The following is a 23,465-nucleotide window of genomic DNA, read 5'->3' on the forward strand; positions in this document are numbered from 1 at the left end:
TGAACTATCACTTAAACTTTTGTAAAAAATAATATTACAGTAGAGGATGCAGTTTTAAATCTTTCTTGATGGACAGTTTTTTTTTAATAAACAAATACCATCTGTTTACCAGTAGATGTAAATTTGTTAAGGTGGCTGATTTTGTTGATTTAGTATTCCTGATGAGACATGAAGAAATGAAGTGAGCATCTGTGAGCAGCTTTATAGTAGTGTACAGAACAGCGCCAGCCTGTGCCACTTATGAGTGAGTCTGCCACTGATTAGAGGGAAGAAAAATACTGTTTTTGAAAGTTAAAGGACTGGCGAGTGTTGATACAAAGTGATATAACCACAGATACCTCACTGCAGCCATCTAGTTTTGGCAAATTGATGAGAGATCACATAATTACAGATAATTAATGGTGCTGACAGCATTAATCAGAGATGTTTAGTGGGGGGGTTGTAATGAAAGACATAATTAATAGAGTCTAGCATCTCTATGGCCCAACTTGTTATTTATGTTAAATTGTTGTTATATATAATATTACTTAAATACGCCTAATATCCTGAAAAAGTCACATTTACAAAAAACTGGACAATCAAACTACTGATATATTAACTCACTTTTGGCACCGCATTTCCCCCCGAATGGCAGACTCGTTTCGTAAGACGACTTATTATGAAACGATCTCTGTGACTTTCAGTTTTCTGGATGGTGAGAAAAGTGCTTAGTCGTCCACTAATTGCACATTCAAAGTAATTAAAGCGGAGCGTCGAGTCTTGAGAGATGCGTTACATATAAACGCTGGCTGGCCACACCCTTGCTCCCCGTGGCCGCGCGCCAGAGCGCAGCTGCATTAGTAGACAGCCGTGGTTCCCTCGCGCGTTGTTTGGTATGCGGCTGGTTGCAGGCATGCTCTCTCTCTCGATCTCTCTCTCTCTCTCTCTCTCTCTCTCTCTCTCTCCCGCGCTTCAGTGTGAATGAGCACGATTCTCTTCCTGCCACAGGCTTGCGTTCTTGAGGAATTCGTCATCAATGAAAGTGAAGGAAGACTAAACAGGGAGGGAAAACGCGCGGAGAATGCCGACAGGTCCGAGGGAGGAGACAGACGATTTCTTAATGGGTGAGTTTAATCATAAATAACATATATTTCTTTTCTGCTTTTTTTTACGCCAGAAAATGCACACTTGTAGCTATGTCTAATTTATCTGATTCGTTTTAAATGGGTATATCAATTTCTTCTCATTGCGAAGCATTAAATCTTTTTTTTTTAACAGCTGTATTTCTCTCTCTTTAAGCTCATCTGTAAAAAGTATATAAAAGTCTTTAAGATTTTAAATGATCACAGTTACTTATCTCTGGAAAACGAGTGTGAGCTGGAAAAAGTGAATGAGTTCCTAAACGTTTAAAATTTAGATTCAAGCCCATTTCAAGTTATTACTCTATTTGGCTTCTCTTTGTTTGGCAATGATCCTGTTCGCGGTCAAGACAATGCGTTGTAAATGCTATGAAATCTTATTATAATGACAGCACTGATGGTGATTTGCTATTAGTGTAGTTGGAGATGAATCTCACAGATTGTATTGAAATGCGCTGTGATGTGTAACAGAAACTTTAGCTTTTTCTTTTGCGCATCGCTCCACGTCCATTACGCATCTTATAAATCAAGTGAAATAATCTAAACACATTAAGTCAAACATTTGCATGAAATATAGTCATGACCTTAACGCAAGTACTGTACTTCTCCAATTATTCGTAGTTCACTGTCAATAATGTCAAAGAGTGTCAAATGAATCCACTTCCATTGGCATTTAGATGCGGCGTCTTTGCTCTAAGCAAATCCAGTTTTATATGACAGATTCAGTGATATGCAGAGACAGATTTATTTGCACGGGTCACGTTCTTTGTTGTTGCCGGACGTATATTTGCCTCGAGCTAATTAAAATTGATGATTAATTGATTATGTCAGTTTAATAAGTGGGACCACCCTGAGCCTAACTGTGAATTTATGACTGCTGGCTTCGTGTGGTGACATTGTGCGACGCGCTGTGTCCAGATTTCTTTCAGCTTGCTTCCCGCTTCTTGAGGAACGCGTAAATTGGATTTGGAGCGCCCCGAGAGAAAGAGTGAGGAAGCGAACACGTTAGAAAAGTGGTCGCTATAATAAGATGAAATGACGCAATACGACTGACATCATCCAACATCGGATGTTGCATCCGTAATTGTGCAACATTTAGACGCGTCGTTCAAAAGTTGCATTAAGTCTGCCTTTTGAGAACGGTAAAGTGTGTTTGTATTCGTGCTGGATCTAGCATAATCGTGGGCAAATTTGGCGATCGTTATCCTATTTTTTTATGGAAAAGAGTATTGTTTTTTGATATTGTTTTTAACACATTGAATTATGTAATGCTGTAATGTGGCGATTTAAATTAAAGTGCTATGGGGGTATATGTAACCAATTTAATCAATATATCCCTTTCACAGACTGTGATCACTTTTTTCTGCGATTTCAGTGCTTTTTATATTTTGAATTTTTTTTTTTTTTGTAACAATATTACATTGACATTAATTTACAAAAAAGCACAGTGGATAGAGTGAAATTGTATTTTATTGTAAAACATACTCCAATAGTCTTTCTAGATTAAGGTAGTCTTCTGACTACCTTAATCTATCTCTCTCTATTTTTTCTGCTTTGGAAAGCCATTGGAAGTGCTGCTGTGGCTTTCTTTCTTTTACTTTTAGAACAAAAGGGGAACAAGGATCTTATTTGTTTACATCGTCTGTTTGCCATTACAGTATATGCGTGCTTAGAAATGATCTATAGGTGATGTGTGTGAATAATGTGTTTCCATGGGTGTGGTTTTATTTTGCTCATTCTTGGTAATAGTGATTCTAGATCATTTATAATACATCTTAGCTGATCTTAGACTTTTTATAATTTTCTTTTTAATCTCATTAGGTTATGTATTGAAGTGGACAACTGATCTGAGTCAACACCCTGGAGAGAAATTGATGATGTGAGGCTGTGCTGGAGTGTGTTCTGGGCTTTGGTTTTGTGTATAATGTTCTGATTCTCTGTGGGGGTTACTCTCATAAATATGAATTGGCTGCCTGGTGAAGGCATTAGGGCTTTGTCGGTGTGGCCCTGGACCGTGTTTAGTCAGTGTTCTGTCAGATCAGATTGTACCCAGTGGGAATGAATGGCTCACCAGCATGAATGAAAAACAGTAGTTTGTAGATTCAGGTTGGGATTGTGGTTGCATTTTTTGTTACTTTAGTTGGATTCTGTTGCATTTGTTGGCAACATCTGTGGGATATGTGTTTTTACTAACAACCAGCAACACAAAGATGGTGGGAATAAGAACGTCAATAATCTAAGCCGTTGACCTGACCTGCTCCAGTTTAAATTAATTTGTTAGTTTGACAAAACACCATGCGCTTTAGAAGATCCTCCCTCTTAATCATTTTTCTGATTCTTTAATTGCTTTATGCAAAACGAAAGCTGTCCAAAACAGGCATCGAACACACATGGATAAATACATGCACGCAGTGCAGGGAAAGCCCGCTGTGTGCGTTCACAGGGGAAAATTCCCTTTCTGCCTGTCTGCCTTTTTCTCACTTTTCCTCTCTGTCAGTCTTTCGCATTCCCCCATCTCATCTGATCTTGTCTTGTGTGTACTCTTGGTGCCCATGTCCTCGGATCACAGCCATGGAGGACAAGCTGCAGAAACAACCCACCTGCACAGTGTTCCACCCTGGGGATTAAAGACATCCCCAGTCTCAGGGCCACAGACAATGGGGAGTTTCTCTGGCCCTTTCCCCGGAGTCTGTCTCTTTTTAGGTGTGGAAATACAAGAGATAGCCACCATATACCACTTTTCATCCTGGGCGGCATCTGTGTTGGGATGAATAAAGGGGGTTATTTGTATAAGAGAGGCACATTTGCCACACTTGTGATTAAGTAACAGTTACTGTTAAATATTTGGGGTCAGTGGGCACTTGTTTGGGTATAAATAATATATTATATTTCGCAAGGGGGGGGGGGGGGACACAGTAAATCATCAAAAGTGACGTAAAGATTATTTTTGCTTTAACTTTTTTTATTTGTTAAATGCCGTTTTTTTTTATATATATCAAAGAATCTTGAAAAAAGTTTCTAAAAAAAAATAGCTTATCAGGGGAACTGTTTTCAACTGTATAATAATATATACTATCATTCTTGGTAGCACAAATCAGCATATATATATAGCTGATTTCTGAATTAGATTTTTCTGTATTTTTCATCAAAATAAATGCAGGCTTGGTAGGCCATAACACATCTTAACTTAAAAACAATCCAAAATGCTAACTGACCCCAAATATTTAAAACGTGGTGTATTTCTAAAGGTTTGAGGTGGAGACAAGAGGCGTGAGTTATGATAATATTAATAGGCCTTAATATATCTTTAATATAATATAAAAACTGAGGAAGCTAACAACTTTGTTCTCAGGAGGAGATGTTGTTTAGTAGATGTTATTTTTCGTTCAGTTCTAAGGATGACACTTCATGAGTTGGCTACTGTTGGACTCTTTGACTTTCGTGAAGCTGATCAGTGTGAGAAAATCTGGTGCCAGTTTCTCTTCGAGTTGTTCAGTATTCATAAGTGTATGATGTTTTGGCACTGTCACTGCACCTTTCTCTTTGCTTTCACATGGACTTGGCAGGTGAGGTGTTCTTTGGAGTGGGGACAAATCTATGGAGTACCCATGTTCATTCCAGCAGCCTGTTTGCAGTTGTTACACCATTTAACTGTGCAAGTGGTGTCAGCCAGTTCAGATCAAAACTTCACAAGGAGAGCAGAATACAGTATTGGCCTGATATACTATAGCTTATACAGGCAGTCAGTTATTAGCAAAAGGATAAATGGAACTAGAAGGTTGTCTAGAAATGTTTGGATGTTTTTCTTTTTTAAAACTGTCTCAGAATGCCCATGTGGTGTTAGGAGGTCAGCAGAAAAAAAAAATACTACATACATTTTTAGGGTTATAAATCTGATGTGATGATGAGTTTTTGTATATGTTTAAGCGTAAAATACATTTTTAACTCATGTATCAAGTATTTGATATTATGGCTTCATTCTGCTGCTTTAAAAACATATTATATTTAATATTTAAAAATATATAGTTTTTATATTTAATATTATTATTAATATATTATTTATTCTATTGGCAGCTCTAGTTATTATCTCTAAAAACATGGGGTTAAATGTATGTAAAACTGTATTATCTGCAAAACTGATTTGTGGCAATATTTACTGAGAGAGGCATCATAATACATTACGTATTCATTTGAAAATGTCTCTCTTCAGATTTATCTGATATGATGCCTAATAGTCGACAGAAAAAGTTATGCTGCCAACTTAAAAACAAAGCAAATATTTGCTTATGTTTTAATAATTTGCTTTGGCTTTGTAAAATGACAGTATAAAAGGCAGTTACATAATTTTAGAAATGACATAGACGCTTAACTTATATCACGATTTACTCCTTTATATGTCGTTTCCAGACCAGTATGACAATTTTCTTCTGCAGAACACAAACAAAGATATTTTGAAGAATGTTGATAACAAAACCGTTTTAGTTACCATTTGCTTCCTTTGTATGGATAAAAGACCCTGAGACATTTCTCAAATACAAAATGTTGTTCCACAGGAGAAAGAAAGTTTCAGAGTACAGAAAAAAAGTTTATGAAATACAGACCGGGCCTATGTATAGGCCTATGTGAAAATATATAGTTGCCTCTATATTTTCAGAAGGAACCATAATATCTGGCCATCCTTGACATGAAACCCCATATTCTAACACATTTTGACTCTAATATGACATATATAAATGGGTTTTCTCTAGACTATAGGGAGGTTGGTAGCAAGTAATTTATAGAAAGACAGACTGGTATGAAAATATGCAAAATAAGCAGACGTGTGCCTCTGGTGCTGCGATTTGCTTGCACTGCACCTGGAGAACAGGAGGACACGCTGTCAGTGTCCACGATTAGAGTGGCCACCACTGCCACTATTTGCTCACTTTAGTTCTTAGTTTGTGCGAGAATTTAATAACATAAATAATAAAAATTAGGTTGTCACGACCTGAATTTTCAGGAAATAGATCATGCAGTGGCCACACTAGTAAGATAAGCAAACTGTGTGTACAGAATAAGATAAGCACTCAAAGAAATAAACAATGTGTATGTGGAATACACTCAACAACATGATGAGATTTATTTTTAGTACAGAAAATTTACAAGAAAGTAATTCAGACAAAGTAGTGGGTCAAAACACAATACATGCAGGAGAGGTGACCCTTTCCCTTGAAGACACAACAACATGGGATAGTCTTGTTGCAGAACCTGTTTTTCCAGCTACTAGCAATCCTTTAGAACCTCTTAGTCGCGTTGGTGTATTAGCAAGATTATACCAGTGCTGAAATATATATATCCCCCACACTGCATCTGTATGCAGCATGCGATAACATCTATTACAGAGATCAGTGAAAACACATTTCTAATGTCAGTATGTGAAAGTCCTAAATTAAATAGCATTTTGTTTTGCAGTGTTACTGCACTTTCGGGTTTTAATTTTTTTATTAAACAATTTTGGGTAAAACTACAGCTTTAAGTTCACTACAACCAAATACAACTAAAGCTAAATTTAAGAAACCCACATAAAATGTATAATAGTTGTATTATTTTAACCAACAGTTTATAATGCTTAGAAACTCAGTTTTACCCAATGGTATCCACCAAGGGATCTGAAAAAAGCTGAAGCCCTCAGCTATACATTGAATAGCTTAGCACTGCTAGAGATACACTTTCCAGTTGTGCTACAGAAACACTGTTGTTTACTGCATTGCAAATGAGTTTGAATTACAGGCCTCTGCTGTATTAAAACTAACTAGTTTAACCACATGAGTAAAAAAGGAGGAGTTGTTTGCACATTTTGTTCTTGTTACTGACAGGCTTTTTGGTGATTACAGACAAAGTCTAGTATCAGTTGTTTATTATAAGAATGAGTAAGACTTGATTACAGACACATGGCTATTTTGTATTTGTAAACTTTGAGTGATAATTGGTAGTCTTTGTAGCTCAGCAGTATGTTTAGAAGTGCTACAGATGGCCTTTTTGCTTGATGTCTCTTTTACATTTAATTTCAAAATGTACATGACATGTTAAAATAAACAGTAGCCTCAACTACGGTTTTTTTTGCTTTGTTCTAATGTTCTATTTTCATCATGTTCTAATTTTAAATCTGGCCATTCTGTTTCCATAATACTTACTGGAAATACTTCAGCTGGTGTCATCAGCAATTCCTCATATGCATTCTGTCTGTCTCTGACTGTGAGGGTTGAAGTTCAGGCTGTGGAAAAACACACAGAGCTTCGCATGTGGCTTTGTGTGAAATGTGTGAGGCTTAAATTCTGAACGCTGTGAGTTTTGTATAAATTGTCGGCTGTCACCTGGAACGTATATATGAGCTGGACCGTAATGCAGCCTGCCAGCGGTACTCACAGGAGGTGTCACACACACACACACACACACACACACACACACACACACACACACACACACACACACACACACGCACACACACACACACACACACACATTAGAATCTGATTGATTTGTGTGGCAGTGCTGAATTGATCCTGACAAAGAGAAAGCACATATCTTCAATAGACCAGATGCTGATAGGATTTTTTGGATCTTTGAAATTAGCTGAGAAGATTTAAAGCATGCAATAGGTATAATGTAAAATGAATAAATTAATATTTGTGTGCACATATATGTCATCATATAGCACATCGGTACCCATCCATCACAGTTCTTAAAAAAAACAAAAAACAGTCCAGTTTGAGTCGAGAGAGGGAGACCAGTTTAGGCTGGTTTAATATGGCTTTTTTCAGCATGCTTATAGCTTTCTGTTGTCTAAAACATGCTGTGTTCTTTTCCTTCCCCCTCACAACGCATTGTCACGACAGACATGTTCTTTTCCTTCCCCCTCACAAATTACACACACGGTTACACACACGGCGAAGCCTCTGTGCTACAGCTGCACCTGTGGAGGAGTGGTACGAATTTAGTTACGAAGCAGAAAAATGCTTAATACCCATGTGCCAGTGAAATCCGTACCCAAACATTAAATAAAGTGGTTTTTAATCACTGGGGTTTCATAAATATTGTTACATCGTGCTGCACCCCAAAGGGTCCCAGAACAATGCTGAACTAAGCAGAAAACATCAACACTAAAAATAAACACAATTTATGAAGCAACATGAAATCATGGAGTGAACTGCACACCAACTGTTTTAAAAAAAAAAAGGTTCACACATACTTTCCATTCAGTAACTGAGTAGATTTAATTGGACTTAATCCAGATAATTTGCAGTTTATAGCTGTGGTTCAAGGTTTGGGTTTCATGTAGATTAATTATCATTTGGATGGAAATGTGATCCCCTCCTCATGTAAATTGAATTTCACCATGATTGAGTTTGTAATTATTCTCAATGGCTAACTCTGATCATTTTATAATTTATGGCTGTTAAGGAAATAATCAATGTGGTAATGGAGAAATCACATATTTATTTATTTTTTGGAGTTTGCTACTTCATGCCGAAGTACAGTACCCAGCATATGCCGCTTCTTTTATTTGTATTAATTAAATTGCATTTTTTTGTTTTCAGTTTGATCAAATTTAAGGTTATAAAAGTCATAACATTTTAAGAGGTCTTAAATTAAAAAAAAAAAATGGATATGGCCTTATGTGGCCTTATGTGAATACATTTCAAAAGGCTATAATCTAATTATCTAACAAAATAAGAGTCCCAGCGTATTTTGGGCTTGTTTATAATTAAAAATCCTGCCTAATGCATGAATCTTTTTTTCCTGGTTATTTGTATTTTGGTCATGAAATAAACTGCATCTGCCATTTAATTCAAGATGAACTCATGCAGCTTCTCTCTGGGCTGTCCTGTCACAGAAACAAGACTAAGATAATTATTTAACACATTCAGTATATAGATTTGACTAGTTTTGGCACAATAATCTTCTAAAACCAATCTTGAAATAAACAAATTTCAATTGCTAATAGGGCTTCTTCTTATTTTTTTTTAATCTCCTTTTGTGGTCCAAAAAAGAAAAAAAGTGCACATGCAATATGAATAACACAAGGGTGTGTAAACAATGACTACATTTTCATTTTTTGGTGAACAATCCCTTTAAGTTTTAAAATATAAAAATTTTAAAATTGATTCATTTTATTTGTGGGGGTCTTAAAAGATTTTAAATTTGACTTTAAGAACTCTGCAGATACTCTGATATCAGTGCTTAATTCTCAGCCTTAAAGGTTTCTCTTTCTTGATAAATAAGCAGGCTTTACACGGCCACATCTCGTCTCTGTGTCTTCATGGGGAACTGACATTCTCTTCGGGATGGCATCAATAGATCCAGCATGTTCAGTTACTGTCCTGCTGTGTGCCCTCTGTGACATCACGACTCACTGCTCACCGTAATGTGCCAGGCAGTGTGCGGTTTCACATCGGTTGGTGTGACTTTGAGATTCAAACAGTGTGGAGAACACAAATTAATATTGTCAAGGGCAGGAGTCTTTGCTTGTCTAAAGTTCAGGGCCTCAGAGCAGGACACAAGGATATGTCTGAGACTGAATTTATGCTGTTAAGTACCAAGACAGGTGGGGGGGGGGGGGTTATGGAATAAAGAGGGTCAGTCACTGTGAAAGGCCATTTATCAAGACTTGTTTACAACTTTCTATACCTGCACATGTAATCAGATGTATCTAACTGTCCTTAGAATAGTGCTTGCTCTATTGCAGAACTTCAGTGGCAGTTTTGGATATTGATGTTATGCAGTGGCACTGATATAAAAATTCTGTCTGATACTAATAAGTTGATCATTATTTTATTGCTATGATCAGGAACCGATTTTTAATGTTTAGCTGATATTAAAACTCTACCCTATTTTGTTTAAATTAATTAAAAAATAAAGTAATAAAAACACCAATGTGGGCATCACAACATTTATAATTCACAGATTAAAAATGGATATTCCTTTTGAGATTTACTCAAGACTGTATTTAAAGGGATAGTTTGCCCAAAAGTGTATCCTCACATTGGTCCAATGCATGTTTTTTTTTTTTTTTTTTTTTTTTTTTTTTTACCGTGGATCACAACAGATGATTTTGGAAACAAACAAAAAAATTCATTGTATGATAAATAGGGGATATGAGCTTGCACAATTAATATCGAGTTAATCAGTATAAACATATCGTCTATCGCTACTTTCAGTATTTGGAAATGCTTTACTTTGGCTTCAGTTAAATACATATTTCTCAAACTATTTAAGATCATTTTCCACAGATTTTTCATTTAAATAGGATTTTTATGAGGCTTGTCTCTAAATCAGTTTGCTTTTTTAGATACCCTTTTCATGTCAGCCACTTTACCTGTATTGGCTGAGGGTACTATTACTGTTCAGTGAACTGTATATTTGAGATCTCATGTCCTAAAATTTGTACCCAACCCGAATCACTTCTTATTCAAACCTGACATGCATAAAATTTATTTAAAAAAAAATGAAAAAGACTAAGAAAACCTGAACCGAGACAGACCTGATAAAATTAGACCCCAGTCCGAATTGACCTGATGACAGTTATTTCAAACCCAACTGAACTTGAATGTAAAATGCAGTGACATCTGCACAGCCTGCAGCTTTGCATACAGTACCAGTGCATAGCAGTGATTTTCAACCGGTGTGACGGTCCAAAATCAAAGACAAATAAGAAAACCATGACAGGTAAAGACTTGAAAGTATGGCCTTCTTCCTACTTTATTTGTAGATTATATTAATTCCCTGATCCTTTTGTTTACATTAGCTATGCTTTTAAGCCATGTTGCCAGATAATGTAGCCTCATTTTATGTACGTCAATATGTGTACTGTATGAGTGTATGTTAATTTGATTTTGATTATTAGCATTAACTGCATTCAAATGGTTTTCTGTAATCAATATCTGGCAACAGTGCATAGTTTTTCTGCTTGGGCGAGCAATTCCAAGTAGATAAATTGCTAATAGCTTTATGTTGTACCTCAAATGAGAAGAAAATGTATATTTATGTTAATATTAATAAGCAAATCCCTGCATTCATTCTCTCAAATGACTTGGGTATTGCATAGCACATTTTATGTGGAGCTCCTACCACTGCAGTGCGCAACAGTATCCTGGAGAGTTTGTTCATTTACACACAGGCCCACAGACTGACAGAGAACAGAGAAGTAGGGGGATAAGAAACTGTTATAGATTTATTTCAAATGTACTTGTTTTAAATAATTGCATGTTCTTACACACCTTAATCAAATAATGGAATTCTGACATATTTAATATACACACACACACACACACACACACACACACACACACATATATATATATATATATATATTATATATAATCTCTTCTTGGGGCCAGTAAGCAAATTTTTTAAAGACCCAGACTAATCTTAGACCTGACCTGTATCCGTTTTTGGATCCAAGGTGTCCCATGAAGACCTGTAGGTTGTGAAAGGATATAGTTTGTCTCACAGGCTGTCTGTGAATGTTTATTTCATGCAGTGAGAGTTTATGATAATATGTGAAGAAAGCCTCACAAATCTTGGCCAGAATGCACACACATACATATTTACAATTGATCCAAACCATGAGGCTGCCCTCTATTCTTATAATCCTCTTTGCTTTGTGATCTTTTTGTCTGGGGTCTTACGGATGACAGAGCAAAGTGAGGAAGGAAGACCTCTGCACCACAGTCTCAGGGAGACTCTGAATCTTTGGGATTGCTGTATAACAGCTTCAAAGAAACCTGTTTTTCAGCATATTGTTCAACAAACAATGCTCCCACAGAGAAATCTCCCTCTCACGCACAAATACACATATTCTGGCATCATGAGCCTGGAGAAACAGGCACCTTGCTGGCTTGAGGAGCTTCCGCACCAGAGGGGCATTTTGAGAGTTCCTATAGCTCTTGCAGGTTGGTGTTGGTGTAATGGTGTGGGGGATATTTTCTTGGCACACTTTGGACCCCTTAGTACCAATTGAGCAAATTTTAAATGCCACAGCCTACCTGAGTATTGTTGCTTACCATGTTCATCCCTTTATGACTACAGTGTACCCATCTTCTGATGGCTACTTCCAGCAGGATAATGCACCATGTCACAAAGCTTAAATCATCTCAGACTGGTTTCTTGAACATGACAATGAGTTCACTTTACTCAAATGGCCTCCACAGTCACCAGTTCTCAATCCTACAGAGCAGCTTTGGGATGTGGTGGAACGGGAGATTCGCATCATGGATGTGCAGCCGACAAATCTGCAGCAACTGAGTGATGCTATCATTTCAATATGCACCAAAATCTCTGAGGAATGTTTCCAATACCTTGTTGAATCTATGCCATGAAGAATTAAGGCAGTTCTGAAGGCCAAAGGGGGTCCAACCCGGTACTAGCAAGGTGTACCTAATAAAGTGGCCAGTGAGTGTATATAAATATATATATTAGTATATACCCCACCGCGTCCAGCTGGTCCACAAGAAAATTTTCCAAACGTAACTGGTCCGTGGTGTAAAAAAGGTTGGAGACCCCTGGTTTACACTACCTCCATGAACATGGAAAACAGTGATAAACGGACTTTGCTGTAGACTGGCTTACATCACTTCAGTGTTCCTTCTGACAGTGCAAATGCTACCAAGAAAATGGCTCTATAGTTTGGCACACATGAACACGTACACACCTCGCTGACTCTGTGATGTCCCTTCTCCTCCTATAATGTCAATCAACAGTTGCACCTCGCCCAGCAGCCCCGCTGAGGATTATGGGATGTAAAGTTCTCTGACGGTGTGTCATTTGCTTGTCGGCTTGCAGACAAGTATCACTGAGCTTATATACCTAGAACTACAGTGATAAGAACTAAAAGGTAAAAAAAAAAAGTAAGAGAAAACTGCATATTAATGGGATGCTTAAGATGGCATGTTCCTCTGAGGTAGGTTTTTGTGTCAGTGTCGGTGCAGAGGATGTCATATAGTACAGTATTTGTTATTAATTTTGTGGGACAGGTGATTGATCACAAATATATTTGTCAAGTATATACTTGAGTGGCTTGAAAATAAGTAAACGGAACAAGTAAACATCTCAACAGACGGGTTGTGACCCAAAAATTGTCACACTTTTCTGGTGCAGGGGGAAAAACAATGTTTAAATTCAATTCAATTCAATTGAACCATAATAGTGAATCTAATAATTGTATGGACACATGTTTATTCAATAAACAAGTGCTGATGCTAATTGCTGATGTTGGATGCTCCTTTTATTTGAGAAACTCTGATGGCAATGGCATGCAAAGTGACAGGACATCATTTATGAATCATAACCCGCCAAACTGCCTAGTAAGTTGAAATGCATTATTTATTTTCATCTGTCAATTTCAAACCCTATATACAACTCATGCAGTGTAGAATCTGTCTACTGAAATTGCATGTGAAGTATTGTCAGCTGAATGTAAACAATAGTTTAAAACATTGAGCAGATACATTGAATTTATGCCATCTCATCAGTCTATACAAAATGATTTTAAAGCCAGTTATGCTCTTTGCCGAACCAATGTGATTGTCTGTTTCAGACAGTTATAGATGAGGTAAGGATGGCCTCTGTGGTCGCAGGGTGGTGTGTAGAAGATTGAATTTCTTTAATTGTCTCAGAAAGTCAGTCCTCTGGGTCGTGTTTTCTTTTACTGTAGAGTCGGTGATTGCCTCCCACTTGAGGCACTGTAAAATTATGGGTCCTATCAACTTGAAGTTGTGTTAAAGTGAAGTTGGTGTTAAAAGGTCATTGTAATGGCTCCAGTTCTGACACCGTTTGACGGACCGCCTGTAGGCAGCTTCTTTGCAGTTGCTCATGAGGCCAGTCAGCTTTGTGTCTCTGAGGAACCTTATGGTGGTAGACGTTCTTTTTCAGTCTTATGCAACAAGGAATATTCCATGCTCAGTATAAGTTGAACTCAGTTGACAGCATTTGTGGCACAATTGCACAACTGATTGCCATAAAAGTTAATTTAGACTCATTCCTACTTGTATTTATTTGTAAAAGCCAAAAATCAAGGTTATGGTAAGACCATTTCACTGGAAGTACATTTTTGGAGGATTTAAAAGCAAAAATGTAAACCTTGCAATTTTATGAAAGCACTTGCATGAAATCTTAAATCCTGTGCGTTATTTGAGCTTGAGAGTATAATTCACCCAAAAATGAAAATTTTGTCATTATTTACTCAATTTTTTTTTTTAAGCCTGTATGAAGGACATTCTTCATTGAAACACAGTAGAAGATTTTTGTTTATGTTGTGTTGTTCTTACAATACAATCCATACAAATCTTATATATAAAATCTTTGTGTGTGTGTGTGTGTGTGTTTTCTGCATACAGGTTTGGAACAACATGATGTAAATAAATTTTAGTTTTCATTTTTATGTTAACTGTGTCTTTAACTTTTACTGAACCTGGAAAATTTCTTTAAAATTCGTCTTTTTGTTATATAATCTGCATCTGTGCTGTCTTTCCTGTGAAGGATTAATGAGGCATTAAAGAGTTGAACATAGTGATAAAATCCACAGAAAAAAGTCCTGAAATAGATACCATGTGCACATTACAGTAGGTCCTGTAGATGGTCTTTAACTGTATTGGGGATATCTTCCAGACTTGTTAATGGGTCCTTTGTGGACAAGTCCACTTAAAGTTTTCTCTACTACACTGAAGTCCATAGCCATCTGTCTTCATGTGTTGGTGTTGAAATTTCTCTATTAAGACCTGTAGTCATCCTGTTTTCTCATTACTTTGCTTCAAGGTTTGACACAGGAGGGCGTATCGATTGCAGATGAGTATGTTTGTGTGAATAGCATACAGACATTGTTTCAGTTAATGTGGACAGAATGTGCCAGACATTGCAGAATCCCATTCAAGCGATCATCTGAGAAAAAAAAAAAACACCTTGACACTGGAAACATACTCCCACATCTTACACGTAGACTCCAGTGTGATTTCTCATCATGTGGCAGCAGTAAATCTTGTTTTTTGGAATTCCATTTCTGGTGGTCCCTTCTCAGTGGCCATCAAACCACAAATATTTCTGTAATGTGACCAAAAGGGATTAGACCTGTCAAACTGATGAATGACCCGCTGTTCAGATGTGGAATAAAATGCATCCTGGACATGATTTGGACTTGATCTCATGTCTCACTGGGCTGTTTTCCTGGATGCATGTTAAGAAAGGGCTATTTCAGGTAGAGTGAATTTTTATTAATTTATTTTGTAGGAAAACATAGTTCTTTATTCAAGTACTCATTTCCTTGTCCCCCGTTTTGTAAGAGAATGGATGGTGCACCGTTACCATAGAGATTTTAAGAAGATTATATGTTCAGAGGACTTAAAATCTTGAATGTTTGTGGGCTAAAAAAGTGGTATTCTTAGTGAAATCACTGGTAAATAACATTTAAATGAATGAAATCTTATGCATTAGGAATTTTGAAAATGGCAAAAGGAAGCAAAACTTTTATAGAAGGGAAAAGTGTAATTACTGGAAAGTTTTTTTTTCCCTACTGTGATTTCTTAGAAAGTACTGCATGACTTTTCCATAAACCAGGAATGAGCTTACCAGTTGGTGTAACAAGATGGAAATGCAAATCCAAGATCCTTTGTGTTCTACCGCTTCTGGGCCAAACAATGCTTAATGTACAAAGCCTGACAAGAGAAAATTAGTATACAGTGATGGATGGCTTGCATCATAGACGTGTTTTAAGACTGATGAGTTTGTTTAGGAAGCTGATATCTTGGATGATGCAAAAATCATGGATTGCAGGTGGATTGACCCATCGAAAATCACAAAGAAGGAACATGACTGCGAAAAAAGGAATAGAATGAAACATATTAATTAAAAAGGTATATTTCTTTACTTTGGGGTTTTGTCATTGCCTATTTTTCAGTTTCAGTTGTTGTTCTTTTACATTTCTGGTAGTAGGTTTCCATTCCTTGTGACTGTGTAAGGCACCTGTCTGTTATCATTACTCTTGGAATCCATGGCTTTTCTTTTTCTGAATTTGAACCAGATTTCTTCAAAGATAAACTTCAAAGCTGGATCAAGATTACTTACAACTTCAAATGAATCTTTTACCAATTAACATTTAAGATTCAAACTCATGAAAAAATCTGTAGCTAATCTCCAATCTGTATGTCACCACATTCCACGATATAAAACATATTTTATAACATAATAATGTCTATCTGTCTGTCTGTCTGTCTGTCGATAGATAGCTGCTGAACTCTGGTAATGTTTTAAGTCCAATAATCCCCAAACATTCAGTCCAAAACAGCGCTAATGTAAAGAAAAATACAGTTTTGTAAGAATCACCCTTCATTCTTTGGTATATGCTTAATTTTATAAGTTCATAAAAACAGTGTGATTACTCTCATTAAAAATTTTAATCTATTGACAGCCCTTATATCTCTCTCTCTCTCTCTCTCTCTCTCTCTCTCTTTTTTGGCTTATTCCCTTTATCAGGCATCGCCACAGCGGAGTGATCCACACAACTGATTTGGCACATGTTTTACGCCGGATGCCCTTCCTGCAGCCCTAATATATATATTATATATATAATTTGATAAAAAGAAAAATAAACATACTTAAAGAATGTTTTCTCTTAAAACAAGACAAAAATACTGGATCACAAAATGCCTCTCACTGTGCACCAAGACATCACAAGCCAAGACGAAATCAAGTCAGTTTTATGGGGGGAAAACTGGAATTACTGTTACAAAATGTGAGACAGTTTAAAATAGGATGAACAGAAAGAGTAATAAAGACAGCAGCTTGCATGAAGGCGGCAGTGTGGTTGAAGAGGTCACTGAAGCGTAGAGCATCTTGGTCTATTTTTCTCCTCCCTGGGATTGATTCACTAAAGAGGCTATAAATGGGATGTAAATATTTAAAGAGGTGCAAATGGTTACTCCAAACTAAATATTTAGCTTTTGGAAAGTCGCTGAGTAAATCCGTTCTTTCGTGTGTGCGCGCCAAATGTTCTTTCAGTTTGACTAGTTCTGCGCTCTCTGTCTCTTCCAAATGCATCTCTTTGATGTGAACTGCTTAATTTGGGTGACAACGCAGAACTAAGAAGAACATGCCTCTAATCCAAGTAAGAAAGAAGAAGCCAAAGGCATGGGGGGAAATTAAATTAAAAGATCATTCATTTGGAAGGCCGACAATAACAATACAGATGGGTGAGATGTTGCATATCCCATATCTCTGTCTCTTTCTGCTTCTTTATTTTATAGAGCATTTTTTCATCTCCATCAACAGTAGCTGTTCTCTCGCTCAGTTGCTGAAAAGTTCCTGCTCACACTGCCAAATTTGATTTGTTCACATCCCTTTCGTGGTGTCACACCTTATTCCCTTTAGCAGTGCTCCCACAGCGACCCAGAGACGCAGGTTAGTGCCAATGAAGTTTTGGATTAACACACAACTTTTTTCTGCAAGGTTTATTTTGTTAGACAGAAATCTGTTTATTTTTTTAGTCAGTTGGTTGTTTTCCAGAGAGGCAAATTTAAGGCATCACATTCTGTGACACTAAAATACAAGCACATGCTGCCTGTCAGCTAAACTGGGTCTGTCACTCAGATGTGTCACAACCAACCTTAACCCCCGACTGAGCCACACCACTGTGTGGATTCAGACAGCCTATCACACATACTTTCATTCTCCGGCTCTCTGTCTGTCACAGAAGAGATGGATGACATCAATGACAAATCACTGATCTGTGCCGACTCTGAGGAAAATATTCTCCCTCTGTGCGTGTGTGTGTGCGCAAGTGTGTTAAGTGCAAAATCAAATCTCTGGCCTTTTCAATCCCCAAGAACCAGAGTCATGTGTGTATGTACGTTAGTGTGAGAGACACCGCACTATTCTCAACAGTGTCACAGATGGAGAGTTCAAGGATGTTCTGTCCTCTTCCCGTATCAAATGCTTTTCATTGTCCTGAGTATGAATAGATCAGTTCAGTGGAGAGTAGAAGATAGATAGATAGATAGATAGATAGATAGATAGATAGATAGATAGATAGATAGATAGATAGATAGATAGATAGATAGATAGATAGATAGATATCATTGTGGTCACACAACGATATGGAACAATAGGTTTTATAATAGTTTTATAATTTTTTAAATATATTTAAACTTCTTTTTCTGACATGAAAGGTCTTTAACCATTGTGTGGTGTTTATATTTTTGTTACTCAGCCAGTGTTCTTGGGTCTGGTGGACCCGCTGCGGTGTTTGGGTTTAAATTCAACACAATCAAAAATGATATGTTAAAATACTTAACATATGTTTACTTCATCCCAATTACAAGCAAGATAAACAGCATATATGTTCAAAATGTGCCCTTTACCATTGTTAGACCACATTTATGATTTAAAGTGCGACAACCTTGTGCGGGAATGGCAGGGACAAAAACACAAAACTCACACTTACACTCACACTCTAAGAGACTCTCTCTCTCTCTCTCTCTCTCACACACACACACACACACACACACACACACACACACACACACACACACAAACACACATACACACACACACATAAACACACATACACATGCTGATAGCAGTCCCAGACAGGAGGACAGAGTGAAGGTAAACAGGACTTAAATTTCCACTCTTTTATTAGCCCCGGGTTTGTCTATGTCTGTCTATTGCAAGTGTAGTTCTGGCTCTAAAATCTTATTAAATTACACTACATTTTAAAACAATCACCCATAACACAATTGTAAAATAGACAGTATACTTCATTTGAGTTCAATATTACCAAAATATACTTCTATATAACAGTGTTTTGTAGTATATAGTTAAGATAATTAATTCCATTTTATAACCATACCCATCTTGTGCAATGAAATCAAAGAAAAACGTTGTGTTTGTGTGTGTGTGTGTGTGTGTTGAATATATATTTAGCCCCTGAAATCACACTGCTATGCCCCACCGCCCACTCCATCAGCCAACTGATGCACAAAGTCATTCAGGAGTCATTTAAACCATCACACTTCAGTGCCAAGAGTCACTCAACAGTCATTCAGAAACAACTCACACTAAATGAATCTGCTCTCATATGCAAAGACTAATTCAGGAGTCTGCTAATTCAACATACTCAATGAATCTCCACACACGTGCAAAGAGTCATTTCATTAAGATCACTTAGAATCACTTGCTTTGAAAAACAGGACATCAATGAATTCTCAATCAGTCAATGAAGTATTCTCTGTAATGACTCAGTAATCTTTTAAAGGATCCATTTTAATGCGAAACCTTTTGTAAATCCCTTCACACTTATGTACTGCATATATACATTCACAGATAAATTTACAGCTGGATACAGACAAATATACAGCTGGAGTAGTGCTTACCCATGTCTGTTGTGGGTGCCAAGAATGTTACGGTGAGGTAGCTAGGGTTTCTTGAAAGTTGCAATATGGTTATAAGTTCTAAGTTACAAGAATCCTCAACAAAGACTGTAAGCTTTTGCTTGAGCCCCTTGTTTAATGTAAGTCCTGGTTGGTTTTCAACCCGTTTTATTTGATCCAGCTAAAATCAAGAGAAAGATTTAATGGAAATACTCCAGGTATTTGTTAATAGTCAGATGAGTTTGCTTCCTCTGCAAGTTTCCCAGAGGTGGCTGGTGAGTGATGCTTTTAAAGGATATTGTCTACACAGTTTTAAACATATTCTCCCTCTGTGGTTTGGTAGGAAGGATGGCCAGCAATACCAGTAGAGAGACTGAAGCACTTGAGAGGGTAAAACAGAGCAGCTGTTCATCTGTCTTTCAGCTACTCTTTGTTTCGTGTGGTGTGTGTCTGTGTGTGGTTGTAAGCAGGAGGGTGAGTGCTTTCAGTAGAGGGAGGGAAAAAGACAGAGCAAGTGTGTGTGTGTGAGTCTTAAAGGGGTCCTATTATGCTCTTTTGCAAAGTCTTGATTTTGTTTTGGGGGTGGAACAGGCTCTCATACTAGGTTGTTCGAAAAACACATTATTTTTCACATATTTTACATTATTATAACACCTCTCTTCCAGTCTGGCATGAACGGCTAGAATAGTTCCTGTATTAAATAAAGGCCCGCCTTCTGGAATACGAGATGTGCTGTGATTGGTTAGCTGGGCCAGTGTGTGCTGTGATTGGTTAGCTGGGCCAGTGTGTGTTGTGATTGGCAGCACTCTGCGCCTGTTCGGGAAATGTCATGCCCCTTATCATAGCCGCCTGCTGTGAGCTTCAGTGTAAATATTGTGTCAATATCAAATCAATTTGAGCACGATTTAAACCCGGATGATTGTAACCACTCCAAGTTCGTCTGCCTTGGGAAAACTAGCATGTCTCTGACATAGTGATAACACTCGTGGCCTTCTCTAGTGCAGCTCAACCAGGTCTTGTCCCATTCGTCGATCTTTGTGATATCACAAATCACGGAAAATATGCGTTGCAGTCCAAACGAGTCATTCACTGTAGTTTTTGAAAATTTTTTGTTTAGGGCTGTCAAAATTACTGAAAAACTAAATTCTAATTTTCTAATTAAATATTATCAAAATTTTAATTATATTTGAATTTATAAGGGATAATTTCAGTTAGGGTGAAAAAAGCTTTTGGCTTCTCTCCTGAGGCCACAAGAGGGCACGTTGAGCAAAATATTATGCATGTTTCTTTAAAGCGTAATAAAATAACACAACTATTTTTGAAAAAAGTGCATTATGTTTAAAATTATGTTTATAAACCATATATAATTAATAAAGTTGCTTAAATAATTAGCACCATGCATGTATGTATAGTTTAATACAAATAACCGAAAACCAATCACAAAAGTAGGCTACTTTCTTCATTTAAAAACATCAGATACAGTGGGATGGGGAAAAACTGCCATAAAACCTTGAGACATGTTTTTTAAAAGTTGAACTTACATTAATTTTACATGGCTTTCTTAACATGCCACTCTCTTGTTTGAGAAAATGTGATAAATATGTGTTCTGTGTAAATGGACATCTTCTTTACACTGATGTTGTCGTTTTCCGCAATATAATGAATGAACAACATAGCAGCGCCACATCTAGTGGGTATACCTGGATAGGCTAACAAAAGCATTAAAATGCAATGACACTTACATCATCATCACATTTCATGTGCCACTGATAAGGCTGCCTTTTTTTTGACAGCCCTATTTCTGTTAAATAAAATATCACCTTTTGAAGTGGATTTTAAGCTTTGTAACTTTGCAGATATTTTTATGCTCAAACAGCAACATTACAGACTAACTAAAATTGATAAAGTAAAAAAAGCATAATGAGACCCCTTTAAAGGGTCAGTCTAACCCGTAAATCAAAAGAACATCCTTTGTACTTTGCATAAATAAAACTTGTATTAGGATATTTTTATTGTGACATTAGTTTCATGAATGTTAAGCACGCTGTCACTCAAAATTCTTATTACTGGAATGGATTTATTTTTTTATTTTATTTTATTTTATTTTATTTTATTTTATTTTATTTTATTTTATTTTATTTTATTTTATTTTATTTTATTTATTTATGTATTTATTTATTTATTTATTTATTTCAGTTTTGTTATTCATTTCCATTATTCTCAGTTTGTGTGTGGGTGCGTGTGTGTATACAGTCAGGTCCATATATATTTGGACACTGACACAATTTTCATAATTTCAGCTCTGTATGCCACCAGAACAGATTTAAAAATAAAACAATCAAGATAAAATTGAAGTGCAGACTTTAAGCTTTAATTTAAGGGATTGAACAAAAATATAACATAAAATGATTAGGAATTACAACCAGATTAACTCAAATATAATTGGACAAATACATATAATCATAAATAAAATGTACATTTTTAATATTTTGTTGAGAATCCTTTGCAGGCAATTACTGCCTTAAGTCTGGAACTCATGGACATCACAACAGACTGGGTTTCCTCCTTTGTGATGCTTTGCCAGGCCTTTACTGCAGCTGACATCAGTTGTTGTTTGTTTGTGGTTCTTTTCTAAAATCAGCAGATTGACTTGGCCATTGCAGAATATTCCACTTTTTTACCATCAAAAAACTCCTGGGTTGGTTTTGCTGTATGTTTTGGGTCATAGTCCATTTGTACTATGAAGCGCTGACCAATTAACTTTGCTGCATTTGACTGAATCTGGGCAGAAAGTATATCCCTATACACTTCAGAATTCATCCGGCTGTTTCTGTCCTCTGTCACGTCATCACTAAACACCAGTAACCCAGTGCCACTGGAAGCCATGCATGCTCATGCCATCACACTGCTCCACCGTGTTTACAGATAATGTTGTATGCTTTGGAATATGAGCTGTTCCAAGCCTTCTCCATACTTTTTTCTTCCCATCTTTCTGGTACAGGTTGATCTTAATTTCAGCCATCCAAAGAATGCTTTTCCAGAAGTGGTCTGGCTTTTTAGACTTAAGCCCTATTCGCACGGGATTAGTATTACCTGGTGACCTCCAGTCATTTGTAATTATTGCGGAGGTTGTCTGTGATCTTAATCCCGTGCGAATCGGCCATGTTTGTAATTTTTAAAGTATAAATTCCCCCGCAAAAGACCTTCCATATTTCGCCAAACACCGAGGTCCTGTGATAATATTAGTCCCGTGCAAATCGACATCTCTGTGATTTGGCCTGGATTTAGTGGGTCATATATCATTTTTCGAGTTTTTGTTTCCTGTGTGCCTTTTTATCCATCTTTCGCAAAGAATGGAGCTGCGTTGGAGTGTTTAATAGTATTTTGGGTGCTGTCATATCTCTACACCATACAATTTGCAGAAAGAGAAAGCTGAAAACGTTTTGAGGTTACAAAATAACATTTGTGTTACAAATAAATCAAGCATAAAGCTTGAGATATTATTTTAACCCGGTGAAATGTAAATGAAGCGCAAGAAACTATATTATTATTTTTTTTTTAATCCATCTGAACCATAGAACGGGACTCTTGAAGCCTTGACATCCGGGTATCCGGGAGATAAGTCAGTAAATTCGAGTAAAATCACAGGCTTCGCTTATCCCGTGCGAATGCACCTCACGAAATTCAGATGTGGGAGGGTAATTTCAAAATCACACAAGGTCCCTAGATAATACTAATCCCGTGTGAATAGGGCTTTAGACAGTGGCACTCCTGCCTCCTAGGGAAGTCGTGGCCTAATGGTTAGAGAGTTTGACTCCTAATCCTAAGGTTGTGGGTTCGAGTCTCGGGCCGGCAATATCACGACTGAGGTGCCCTTGAGCAAGGCACTGAACCCCCAACTGCTCCCCGGGTGCCGCAGCATAAATGCTGCCCACTGCTCCATGTGCGTGTT

At 37.0% G+C, this 23,465-nt stretch overlaps 1 protein-coding gene across 1 annotated transcript in view; it reads left to right on the top strand.

The window, feature by feature from the left end:
• The first annotated feature begins 1,065 nt into the window (after window positions 1-1,065).
• The window catches only part of LOC109092920 (5-hydroxytryptamine receptor 2C-like), a 96,336-nt gene continuing 73,936 nt past the window's right edge, over window positions 1,066-23,465 (top strand). The window contains exon 1 of the mRNA XM_042727329.1: window positions 1,066-1,103. The gene's annotated coding sequence lies outside the window, so the exon portion shown is untranslated. The remainder of the gene's footprint in view (window positions 1,104-23,465) is intronic.

The sequence above is a fragment of the Cyprinus carpio genome, chromosome B7 (assembly GCF_018340385.1).
Source record: "Cyprinus carpio isolate SPL01 chromosome B7, ASM1834038v1, whole genome shotgun sequence".
Classification (NCBI taxonomy): Eukaryota; Metazoa; Chordata; class Actinopteri; order Cypriniformes; family Cyprinidae; genus Cyprinus; species Cyprinus carpio.